We start from the raw sequence: 13,181 nt of genomic DNA on the forward strand, positions 1-13,181 counted from the left end.
CCTCTTCATTTTCCTATATTTAATGTGTTGGTAAAGGTTCACTGCCTTACTGGTGCTTCTTAAAGCTCTATGTACCATTATCCTCTCTGTCTATTGTATTCCTTGTCCAGACTCCCCCCACCCCCCAAAAAAAAAAAAACCCTGAGACTCCCTCTCCCTCATGACTCTTCCTTCTCCTTCTTATTGTGTAGAAATTTTATTTAACACTGCACTTCTGATCCTACCCATTAAAATCAGTGCTACGAGTTGCATTCAGGATGGTCAGAAATCCAGGACTGCTCAGAATCTCCTGCCTGGAAGTGAATAGGCAGGTTATTTTCATTATAACTGTAAATTGTCATTTTTTCCACAGAACATCAGAGATGCCAAATTAGTTCTCAGTGCCTGAAGCGCTGCGCTGTCTCAGTGTCGTGCAGTGGATTCCGTGGGGCACTGTCCAGCCTCTGCTGGCACAGAATCGGAAGTGGCAGTTCTCTCGGTGCCGGCAGCAAAGTTGCAGACGAGCTGTTCTGGGGCGGCTGTGGCTTCAGCCATATCAGACACAGTGGGAGAGCACTTGGGTGTCTGTGGTTTTGTTTTTGATAGGAGCTGCAATTTTGCAGGCTGAGTTGCCTTACGATCAGCCCCCGTGCTTGGTGCCCATGTATCTGGCATGGAGTCTATGGTGAGGCAATGCAGGTACAACAGTAGTACATGTACTACTTAGATTTGAGCCCACTAGGAACAGACGCAATACCTGTAAAATTAAACTGTAAGCCGCTTAGGTCTAAGCAGTATCAACATATTGAAATTAATGCAGCAGTACAGGTACTGACACTTTGTAAAAGGACCCCTTAGTGAGCCAGTTTAGGGGAGGAAAGGGCAAGATGATGGTAATCAAGGAAATTAAAGGGATGAGAAGGGGTATAGGGAATGATTAAGGAAGCCGGGTATGAAGGTGAACATGAGTGAAGGGTCTTGTGAGTAATGCAGATAGAGAGATTGAAGGCCAGTGAGTGAGGTTTTTCTTGCATGCCCTAGCCATGTCTAAAACCAGTTCTGGCAGAAGCACATTCCAAAAACTGACATTCTAATCAATAGATAGAAAATAAAATTCTTTTTCCCACCTTTGTACTCTGGTCATTATTTTTCTTGCCATAGTATTTTTATTAAATTTAAAAGAGAATAGCAGAAGACAATTCAGTGTAATAGTACAACAGCATACAAATTGTAAAAATCATGTAAAGGACAGAAGAGAGAGAGAGAGAGAGAGAGAGTGGAGAGGAAGAATAAAAAAAAGAAAAACACTTCTCATCAAGCATCTCTAAAGTAGGACAGTAACAAAGACCACTTCTCCTTATAAGTGATATAGCGATATGACTTTTTAGCCAGAAAGGTATCATATTTATAAGTCTGAAATACCAAATTCCACCATTCTTGATATGTGACGACCCAGGGTCTTCCAGTGCCCAAAGACTACTTTCAAGGCTAGAGTGAGCAAAGTATTAACAAGTAAACATTCATTATGGCTTAAGGAACAGCGGGGGGGGGGGGGGGGGGGGCAAGGACATCCATAAAGGACTTTTTTTTTACGTCCTTGGCATGCGCAGAGCAGCCAGCATAATGCTTGGCTGCTCTGTGCATGCTCTACTGGCCAATTATCCGACGGTGTTACAAAGGATTAGAGAATGCAGGTGAGCTGCAACGAGCAGCTCATTTGCATTCCCTTTCCTTCATGCATAGCCGTTCCCTACCGATTCGCTATAGAATTTGGTATGGAACAGCTCTAACGACAACTTTAGTGGATCTCCCCCTCAGTGTTCTGGCAATTACTTCTGATTGAGCTCAGGCCTGCCTGACTGTTTCCTGGTCAGGCCGTGGCCTGAAGCATTGCTGCAGCTTTCTCCTTGCTCTGTTCCAGTGAAGCCTGCTTCCAAGCCTTGGGAGCTTTCAGCTCAGGTACTTCAGAGACTGTTATTGATTTGCTTGCCTTGGGAGCACTCGGTTCAGGTACTTCAGAGACTGTTTGTTTCTACAAGAGACTATTTTGAGTTCCTTTGATTTTTCTGCTGCTCATCTCCTGCTTCTGAGATAGCTTACCGCGGAGGTCCCACGGCTTACACGAGGGTCCTGACAGAATTAACCTTTATCTGACTGCCAGCGGTCTCCCCGCCCTCCTGTTGGTACGCCCCTTATTGTCATACCCCCCCCCCCTTCAGGCATCCTCCCCTACCCCCTCCCCAGTCTACCTTTAAAGGCCATTTCCTCCTCCTCTTTAATACAGTGTTTTGCCCAATGCTACTCGCGTCAGCCCCTGTGGAAACAGGAAGTTATGTCAAAAGAGGGATGGACCGCGGCAGAGCAGAAGGAATACACCAGGGCTGATGCAGGTAGTGTTAGGTGAAACGCTGTTTGTTTAGGAAGGGAAACTTTGCCTTTAAATGTAGATGGGGGAAGGTGACCTCAGACAGAAAGAGGAAGGGGGTTGTTGGTTCTTCTTTATTCCCTGCACACGCAATACTGCCAGGTAAGCTCTGGGCCAGCTTAATCTATAGGGCCGGGGACATCACATGCTCAGGCATTTGGTACCCTTTATCTCCGGCACCCTGGGCCAAAGCCTCACCTGGTCAATAGGTTAAGCCGGCCATGCCCTGCAGCACTAACTTTGGATCTATAGGCAACTTAATCCCCAGCACATTACCTAATTCCTGTCTTGCCATAACCCAGAACAACTGTACTATAGAACGCTCCCATCAGAAATGCCAATACACTCCTATCCCTCCACACCTTTTCAGTATCTGTTTAAACTTTCAGTGGTGACTCCACTTGTAGAGAATGGATACAACATGTTTTACCAGTGATATTATACCCCCAAAAAAATACTCCAGATGTTCGGCATGGGGTCTGGCCAGTGCTGGTGAAATTGTGGAGATATTGGTACCTTTTACCATATATGGTGGAGTTGCCCGAAGGTACCGACTTTTGGGGTTACTTTGAATCAACAACTTATTTATTTTTCTCCCTGTATAATATATACTGCTGCCCGAATTCTATTGGTGAAATACTGGATACAAGCCTTTCTCCCGCTGATGGAAAGCATCTCCAAGAAAGTGGACTATTATTGCTTGATGTCACAAGTAATGGCTGCAAACTATGGTTGCCTTCTTCAGTATTACAAAACTTGGGACATTTATAAGAACTAGCATGGTAGAATGGCACCCATAGGCGGTCGGTGGCCCAACTGTTTGAGGAGGCTAAAGGGGGTGGGGCCAGGGGCAGGGCTTACAGCCATAATTGTATGACAACACAGAAAAAAAATAAGTAAAAATAAAATAATCACAATTAATACCTTTTATTATATTTAGATATTAGATATGTATCATATGTCAAAGAATAAAGTGGTTGCTCAAAGCATATACTAACCACAATCGCTCAACTGCAAAACACTATGCACAACTTTGTTCAAAAACACACTCAGAACCTTACTGTACCATAAATATTACACTGGGCAGACCTAATACACCAATATACCACCATACGGAAAATGCAGACCGTCAACAATATGAAACAAGGGATCATATCACAATTCTCATGTACAGCCACTTTTTTAGTGTGGAAAACTGGAAATTCACAATGAGCTCCTTTTATTAATGACCAGATAGAGAAACAAACAAAATATAGGAAAACCAAAGCATTAGGGGCTTATAGCCCATTTAGTTATGTTTAAACAAAAGAGATCTGCATGAAACAAAATATTTTTTTTTTTATTTTGACTTAAACCTTCAGAGTCAGCACCTACCTGAGCTACCTCTCCTGAAATCCAACGTGGGTTGCGTGCTACAATTTCCTTATTAGGGTCTGGGTCTGGGAAGGAAGTGGGAACATCTCAGACAACCACTGTGTTGAGCCTTCCCTTCCCATTTCTCTACATAATTTGTTCTACCCTCATGATTCCATTCCTCCTTCCCTCACATAGGATTTGAAGGAAAGTCAGATGGTCTTAGTCTGAATTTACCAGCAGGCAAAAGTGACTTGCATTCCAATACTGACCTGGCTAGGTCAAAAGGGAGCAAAGTATTTATAAAGGCAGTAGACAGTGACGGCCCCTCCCGCACGGAACAGGAAGTCGCATCGCTCTCGTAGGGAAGGCTGACTGGCTGAGCCTGAGGTGAAAAGAAGCACGTCATCATGAATATCTCACCCAGTCACACACATCATCAGCGTTAGTAGGCTCCGCCAATCCATGCATCTATCGATCGCCCCTTCACTGCGCGAGCTCTGACTGCCCCTTCCGGGATCCCCGCCGCGTCATTAATCTCTAGGCAAGAAGAGGAGGGACGCGGTGCGCCAGAACTGGGCATGGCGCTCAGGTGATGATGAGCCGGCCGGCAGCACTCAGAGCGCTGCAAAGAGAGAGAGAGGACGGGTCAAAGAACGGAAAAGATAAAGAAAGACGGTGTCGCGTCGGAGAATGACACTGCTGCCGCTGCCGGCGCCTATGACGGCACCATTATTATAGCTTCTGATCTGTTTATTTTGGAGAGCTCTTGGTACATGATTTAATGCTGCTGGGTTTTTTTTTTTTTGTGGGGGTGGGTGTTGCCTAGCTTTTGACTTATGGAGTACTGTTGCTAGGGTTTTTATTATTGTTTGATTTTGTTATATGACACCAGTGTTTGTGTTTTGGCAACAAATTATATTACCAAAAAAAAAAAAAAAACAAGAACAGAACTCAAGTGTAGAAGATGGCAGGTCAGAGAGGAGAAAAGGGTGTATTAGAAAATGATGATGGACGCAAACACTCTTTGTAAAAACTATTATTACAGTAATCATTCTCCCAATATGTCTATAACAGGTAACTATTACTTAACATTTTTTTCCTTTACAAATAAAGAACAATTCCGTAAATAGTGTATGCATCTTCTGGTTTAGATATTACAGTTTTTCAATTTAAGATAGCTTTGTTTTTGTAAGTAATTAACCTGGACATACCCTTATGGCTATGTTTCCTGTGGCAGCTCAGAAGATTCTGTAGAGTTACACTGTTCTGCAAGAAAACCAACATTATGCTGCAATTGTATGGCATATTTATATATCAAGTAAAGTAAATGTGTATTTTATTTTATTTTATATAAATATAAATAAAGTCATTTTCTGACACTTCTATCAAGTCAAAGTATATATATATATTTTTTTATTTAGCGAGGTCGAATGGAGTTTAGTGATTAGTGCTGGAAAAGGAAGATAGGATGGATAGAGAATTGCAGAGAAATAATGGATGAAAATGTAGATCAAGAGTTACGAGAGAGAAGGAAGATCTGGGGAAGGGGAAGAAAAATCCAGCTCAGGAGAACAAGAAAAGACCTAGTCTCACAAGAAAGTGCCTTCTTTCACTCATACACCCCACTCCCTCTTCGATCACAACAACACTCATTTTCTCCACACCCCCTCTAACCTTCCCCCACCTCCTTCAGTTCCCAGACTGTGTTTGTGTGTCATTTTCTCCACACCGCCTCCCCCCATACCTCCTTCAATTCCCAGACTCTCTGTGTGTGGGTTTTAAGCAAACAAACATGCTGGACCCACCATCATAATTTGAAGTTTCCCCAGACTCCTGTGTGGTTCTGACTACAGAGGAAAACCAGTGGAGGTGATGAAGCAGGTAAGATGTGCTGCACACCACCTCCTCCTGTAGACTGTAAGATACTTGACAAGGAGTGCGGAGAACAGATGGACAAAGCTCCTCTGCCAGCAGCAATGATTTTGGTCATCTTCCTCATCCCCTCCGGCAGCAGCTGACCTAACAGGTCAGAAATCTACACATCTGAGAGGGAAACATTAATCCTGCCCTGCTGATACTACCACTGCTTATTCTTTCACCTTCCCCCCAACCGTCTTCTGTTCCAATGTTAAAGGAAACAGGGAATTATACAGCAACACAGATTTTATGGCCTTTACTGCAGCATCACAAGAGAACAAGGGCCCTGCCTATGTACCTCGGCTTCTTCCTCCCAGGATCATATTTCATAAGTGCACAGATGCTGGATGCAGCCACACAAAGACCAGATCAAGCTGCTTACATTTTATAATTCTCTTTCCCAGATTGTTATTTCATCAATAAAAGTGACTGGTTAACAGGGATTGTCCTGGACAGTGAGCCAAGTTTGACTTTAGTAACCATACTCCAGTCTGAAAACAAAAATTACTTCTCTGCAGTCACCTCTGGATGGCAGAAACCTGGAAGGGGCAGGGAGGGGGAATATCTGTTCACCACAGGCCTTTACAGGACCAGAAGGGGGTTGATTCCTGGGGATCATGGAATCACCCTAAATGTAAAGAGAGACCCAAATACTCTACAGCTGTTGAGCCTAAAGGAGAATGATTTCTCCCTCTTGAAGGTAAGAGGTTCTTCTGTGGGAGACAGATACCAGTTGAGGGTGCTGTCCTTGTAGAGACCACATGACTTGGACTATAGCAAATCATGGCTGGATGATTACGGAGAATCATGGACTATCTTTTGGCTGGATTACTACAACATATTGTGGGTGAACAGTTTTGTTGGAGCACTACTGTGGATCGCGGACTGACTTCTGACCAGGTGGAGCAAAGCTAGAGGACAATGGTGAACAGTGACACTTAGAAAAAAATATATATACTAAACCTAAAATTGTGTGTAGAAGCCACACTCGCTCTTTGACCTGACCTCCTCCCACCCACAATTAAAAGATATCCCTGGTAGTTTAGTGCCCCCCCCCCCATTTTCCAACTTATATGTCTGCGATATAAGGGAAAATTCCCTTATACGACAGCAGGCCCTATCTGGTGCATCCTCTGGATGCACTGTGCAGGGAAAAATGCTGCCATTTTTCAGTATGGCAGCGCTGGAGGCAGGAGCATCGTTCTTGCCTCTCCTGTTAGGTACAATGGGTGGGCTGGGGGAGAGGATGGTGGGAGGGTGCCACTAGACACCAGGGTCAGGGGGGCACTAGACTACCAGGGAAACCTTTTAATAGTGAGTGGGTGTATGGGTTGGTAAACGTCAGGGTGGGAGGGTCTGTTCAGGCTGTGTCAGGGAGGGGGGCTGATACAGGTTTCTAGGCAGAGTGGTCAGGTTGAAGGAAGAGAGGGCTCTTCTCAAAAACCTGTCTATGCTGCTCTGCACCCTGGTGTAAATTTTCTTAGAGTAGTTGTGCGATAAAGCTCTTTTCTTTTGTTGTTGAATGCTGCACAATAGCAAATGCAAGTTTACAAGGCACATTAAACGCTAACGCGCCTATACAGCCTTATAGATGTGTTAGCATATGACACATGAGGCAATCCTTATTAAGATAAGAATGCATCTGCCTAAGAAGATGAACATAATGAAAACAGCTCATATGTGCAACAACATATGGAAGTCCTTGTTCAATAAAATCCCTAAATAGACCGTTAAAGTAGATGAAAGATGAAAAAGATCCAATTGAAAAAGAAAAGTAATTAACCTTGTGTATATCAAGTTTCCCAAGTTGCAGAACTTCAGTTTTGCCAAGTTTAAATTTAAGTACATGAATGTCATTCCAGTGCCTTATTGGCTAACACACGACAACAAATTCTCCAATAGTCAAGCGCAGTTCTTCGAGGCACGAGGCTGAAAGTCATTGGTGTAAGAACTGTATTTCACCATCAACGTGTGTAAAATTTCCTGAAAAAAAAAAAAACCAAACCAAATACATATTTATCAAAGTAGTAGAAATAATTGACCATTGGGGAACACCATATTCAGAAGTTGGGGTTGAGACCTAGAGTGCCTTCTTTCATAATTTATAGGTGCCTTAGCGTGGTGTGATGCGCCTATAAATTAAAGGTGCCTTAAACTCTAACATGCCTATACATCCCTATAGGAGTCCTCTGAAGGTGCCTTTTTTTCACACAGTCCTCACCGGGGAGGGGGGGCTGAAGGGAAGGGGTGCTGGTCCCATGGGGGGGCTGGAGGGCAGGTAGAAAGGTGCTGGACTCGTGACAGAAATGCTTCTGGAGGGAAAGGACAGAGGTTCTGGACCTTTGGGTGGCTGCTGGAGGGAAGGGACAGAGTTCTGGGCCCTTGGGTGGTTGCTGGAGGGGAGAGGGGCACTGGACTCATAGGGGGGATGGAGGGACAGGGAGAGAGGTCTTGGTCTCATGGAGGGGGGGACGCCGCTGGAGGGAAGGGATAATGTGCTGGACCCAGAGCTGCCAAGGGGGCCAATTTTTGAGAGGGAGATTTTGGGACAGGCCTCCAGTCCTGTCCACTCAACTTTCTGGCTCCACCCCCAAGCACAATTCAATTCCCTGCTGAGCTTGTTGTTGACCTGATGAGCAAAGATGCATATGAAAAGTATATAAAATCCTTGGAGGACTGACCCAGGACCTTGAAAATTAAATTGGTCAAAATACTTAGTCTCCGGTAGTGTGTCACACATTAATGGTGTACAGAAGGTTTGATATTTTTGAAGACTTAAAAATGTTATCATAGAGCCAAATTATGGGCAGTAAGCTTATTTTTAATAGTAAATCTCTTCCTGGATTGTGTGTACGAAGGACCTGCTTGTGAGCAATTGTGGATAAAAATGCTTTAAACCTGCACCTTTTGCACACCTCGGTTAGCAGTTTCTTTTCTTCTTTTAATGGTCTTAATTATTTCACAATACTGTGCACCCTGGGTGTAACAGGAGAGGAAGAACGTAAAAACAAAAAACTAAAAAGGGTAATCTGCCACTGTGCTATGCAATAACCTTACCTACAATGCCACAGCTGTAAAAATACCTTATTTTGTTGTCCCTTTGATACTATATTCAAATTAATAATTGTACAGGGATTGTGTGGGTGCCATGACACTGGAGCCCGTCTTTGTAATCTTCAGAAATAAATAATAATAATACAGCAACCAGAACAGCTGAATGTTCACCAGTTGTCACAACTGTCAGGAATGGTGAGCCCTTGGACCAAAGCCAGAGCTTTGGCAGACTAATCACTGGGGCTGGCACAGGCAGGAATCAGAACAGACTGGACTAGGATAAACTAACAGACTCAACAAGGCAGGACAGAGGTAACTAAACACAATGGACAACACAAGAACTGGATCCAGATGAAGCAAGGAAAAGAAGGCAAAGGGCCAGAACTGGAACCCAGACAGGACAAGGCAGGACTCGGAACTGGATTAAAACTGGGACTGGGACCCAGAAATGCAAGCAAGACAAGGCAAAACACGGAAGTAGATTAAAACTGGGTCCAGAAAAGGGCAAGGACTGGATCCAGACAAGACAAAGCACAACTAGACAGGATAGGAGCTAGGCAACAAGAATAACAGAAGCAAGACAATAAACAAGGCAGGGACAGGATTCAGGATTCTTGAACGGGCTTGGCTGGAACAGGATTCGGGATTCTCGAACGGGCTTGGCTGGAACAGGATTCAGGATTCTCGAACGGGCTTGGCTGGAACAGGATTCAGGATTCTCAAACGGGCTTGGCTGGAACAGGATTCTGAAAGGGGCTTGGCTTAGCAGGGAACTGGGGCAGAACTAGCTCAAACATAGAGCAGGAGCAGAACTTGGCTCAAACACACAACAGGAGCAGAACTTGGCAGAAACAGAGCTCAAGAGCCAGGAAGCAAACATAGCAGGCAAAGGATTAAGCAGACCAGGGGAAGACAAACAAACAAAGAAGCAATGTGCTTACCAGCACCCACAGCTGGAAAGGGAAAGGCCAGGCAGACTGAGAGGCAGCAGACAGGGGCATAGCACTGAAGTAATCAGGGACAATGCTGGCTTCTACAGACTCTCAGAATTAACAGACAAGAACTACACACACAGGAATCAGAACAGGGAAAACAAGAACAGAACTTGGCTAAACACAGAGAGTGGCTTAACTATAGCAAGAGTCAAAAGCAGGGCTAGACTAAATGCAGGAGCCAAGGGTAGAGTCAAACAGCTACAGACACCAAGGACAGGGTGTGGCTCTAGAGCCAGGCTTTCAGGATAAAGGTACAAAAGCAAACACACAGAAACAAAGCAAAGCATTGAAACACAAGACTCAAAGAAACACAGAACAGACCTTCAGGAGCAAGATTCTCAGGAACAAAGCCAAGCAGGGAAATGATCTAAACAGGTAAAACAAGATTAAGAGACCTCTTGCAAAGGGAATGCAGGAAAGCTCCCTGGATCCTTATAAAGGAGTAGGCTGATGATGTCACAAGTAGGAAAGGAAGGAGAAGCAGGGAGACCAAAGCGAGGCTTGGCTAACAGGAAGAACAACAACAGGAAATGAAGCAGAAGCAGGGAGACCAAAGCGAGGCTTGGTTTACAGGAAGAACAGCAATAGGAAAAAAGGCAGACTGGAGAGGTCACAGAGCTAGATACAGAGAAACAGTAGGTCTGAACATAAGGGCACGGCCACAACCATGACACCAGTTCCAGTTGTAATGCAGTGAATGAGACTAAAATTCCCAGAAAGCCTGCACTTTTAGATAGTACAATGTTTCTGGTTCCAGTTCCAATTTAGAGATTCTAAATTGTGTACTTTTTTCCTCAAAGTATTTTCCCCATGCATTCATAGAATTATTGCAGGTAAAAACTCGGTAGGATAAATTAGTAAAGCCTAGAAAATTCTTCATGGATAGGTTTTCATCCTCTCCTGGATGAGAGATTTCAAAATGGATTGAGCCATCAATCAGTTTTACCTGTACATAAGTACACAAGTATTGCCATACTGGGAAAGACCAAAGGTCCATTGAGCCCAGCATCCTGTTTCCAACAGTGGCCAATCCAGGTCACAGATACCTGTACTTTTGATGGAGGGCCAATCTTATTGTCTCTGTTAAGGGTGAATGCTATGTCCTTAGACCAAGCTGACTCTTCTTTCCTTTAAAAACTGACACCTGCATAGAAATGTAGAGGCGCCTATACCGTTTAAGGTGCCTTAACAGTTAAGGTGCGTTAATAAAAGTAGGCGCCTACACTGTTAAGGCACCTTAAAAGTGTAGGCGCCTACACTATCAAGGCGCCTTAACAGTATAGGCACCTACATTATTAAGGCGCCTTAACAGTGTAGGTACCTACACTGTTAAGGCACGTTAACTGTTAACATGCCTTAACAGCGTAGGTGCCTAATCTATTAAGGCGCCTTAACAGTGGTGCCTACACTATTCAGGCACCTTCAGTGTAGGCGCCTACACTGTTAAGGCACCATAATAGTGAAGGTGCCTACACTATCAAGGTGCCTTAACAGTGTAGGCGCCTTCACTGTTAAGGCGCCATAACAGTATAGGCGCCTACACTATTAACAAGCCTGCACTGAGGCGCCCACACTATTAAAGCGCCTTCACTGTCCACACGCTGTCTCCCAAGTTGCAGAACTTCAGTTTTACCAAATTTAAGTGCATGTATGTCAATCCAGTGCCTTATTGGCTAACGCAAGACAACAAATTCTCCAATATCCAAGCACAGTTCTTCCGATAGGAGGCACGAGGCTCAAAGTAATTGGTGTAAGAACTGTATTTCACCTTCAACCTGTGTATAATTTTTCCTCAAAACCCCAAATTCAGGCTCATCAAAGTAGAAGAAATAATTGACCATTGTGGAACACCATATTCAGAAGATGGGGTTGAGACCTAGAGTTCCTCCTTTCATAATTTATAGGTGCCTTAGCGGGGTTTGATGCCTCTGTAAATTAAAGGTGCCTTAAACACTAACATGCCTATACATCCCTATGGGAGCGTTAACATTTAATGTGCCTTTAATTTGTAGGTGCATCAAAACCATTAAGGCATCTAGGTATATATACACGCGTTAACATTTAAGGCGCCTTTAATTTGTAGGTGCGTCAAAACCCGTTAATGCACCTATAGGGATATATACACATGTTAATGTTTAAGGTGCCTTTAGGGGCCTTTTTACTAAGGCACGTAAGAGTCTATGTGTGCCCAATGCATGCCAAAATGGAGTTACCGCCCAACTACGTCATGGCTCTAGTGGTAATTTCATTTTTGGCGCACATCCGATATGTGTGTCTCTACAATATTTTGTATATGTGGGCTTGTGTAGCAGACATGCGCCAAGTGGCATTTGGCGCCCATAGATTTTGACTGCCCGGTTACATAGTAACATAGTAGATAACGGCAGAAAAAGACCTGCACGGTCCATCCAGTCTGCCCAACAAGATAAACTAATGTGCTACTTTTTGTGTATACCTTACCGTGATTTGTATCTGCCATTTTCATGGCACAGACAGTAGAAGTCTTGCCCAGCACTAGCCCCGCCTCCTCCCCACCGGCTCTGCCACCCAATCTCGGCTAAGTTTCTGAGGAGAGTCTTTACTGCTAGGTCAATGGCTGGTGGTAATGTCTCATAACTAAAATGGACGTGCGGCAATGTTAATTTTGCCACACGTCCATTTTCGCCAAAAAAGGCCTTTTTTACAGGCATGCTAAAAAATGGATCAGTATGTGCCCCAAACCACGCCTACACTATCGCAAGTAGATGCATCAAAACCCACTAACGCGCCTTCAAAATTAAGGCACATTAAACACTAAGCCACATATACATCCCTATAGGCACGTTAGCGTATGACACTTTAAATTAGATTGTAAGCTCTTCCGAGCAGGGACTGTCCTTAATTGTTAATTTGTACAGCGCTGCGTAACCCTAGTAGCGCTCTAGAAATGTTAAGTAGTAGTAGTAGTAATTAGGTAATCCTTATTAAGATAAGGACGCAACTGACTAAAAAAATGAATATAAGGAAAACAGCTTATGTGTGCAACAACATATGCAAGTCCTTGTTCACTAAAATCCCTAAATAGACTGTCAAGTACTTGCAAGATGGAAAAGATCCTTTCGACATAGAACAGTCATTAAACTTGTGCATATCAAGTCTCCCAAGTTGCAGAACTTCAGTTTTACAGAGTTAAATTTAAGTACATGAATGTCAATTCAGTGCCTTATTGGCTAATACAAGACAACAAATTCTCCAAGACCCAAGCACAGTTCTTCCGTAAGGAGGCACAAGGCTGAAAGTCATTGGGGTAAGAATTGTATTTCACCTTCAACATGTGTATAATTGTTGCTCCAAAACGACGTACATATTAATCAAAGTAGGAGAAGTAATTGACCATTGGGGAACACCATATTCAGAAGTTGGGGTTGAGACCTAGAGTACCTTCTTTCATAATTTATATGTACTTTAGTGGGGTT

The sequence above is a fragment of the Microcaecilia unicolor genome, chromosome 8 (genome assembly GCF_901765095.1).
Source record: "Microcaecilia unicolor chromosome 8, aMicUni1.1, whole genome shotgun sequence".
Taxonomy (NCBI): domain Eukaryota; kingdom Metazoa; phylum Chordata; class Amphibia; order Gymnophiona; family Siphonopidae; genus Microcaecilia; species Microcaecilia unicolor.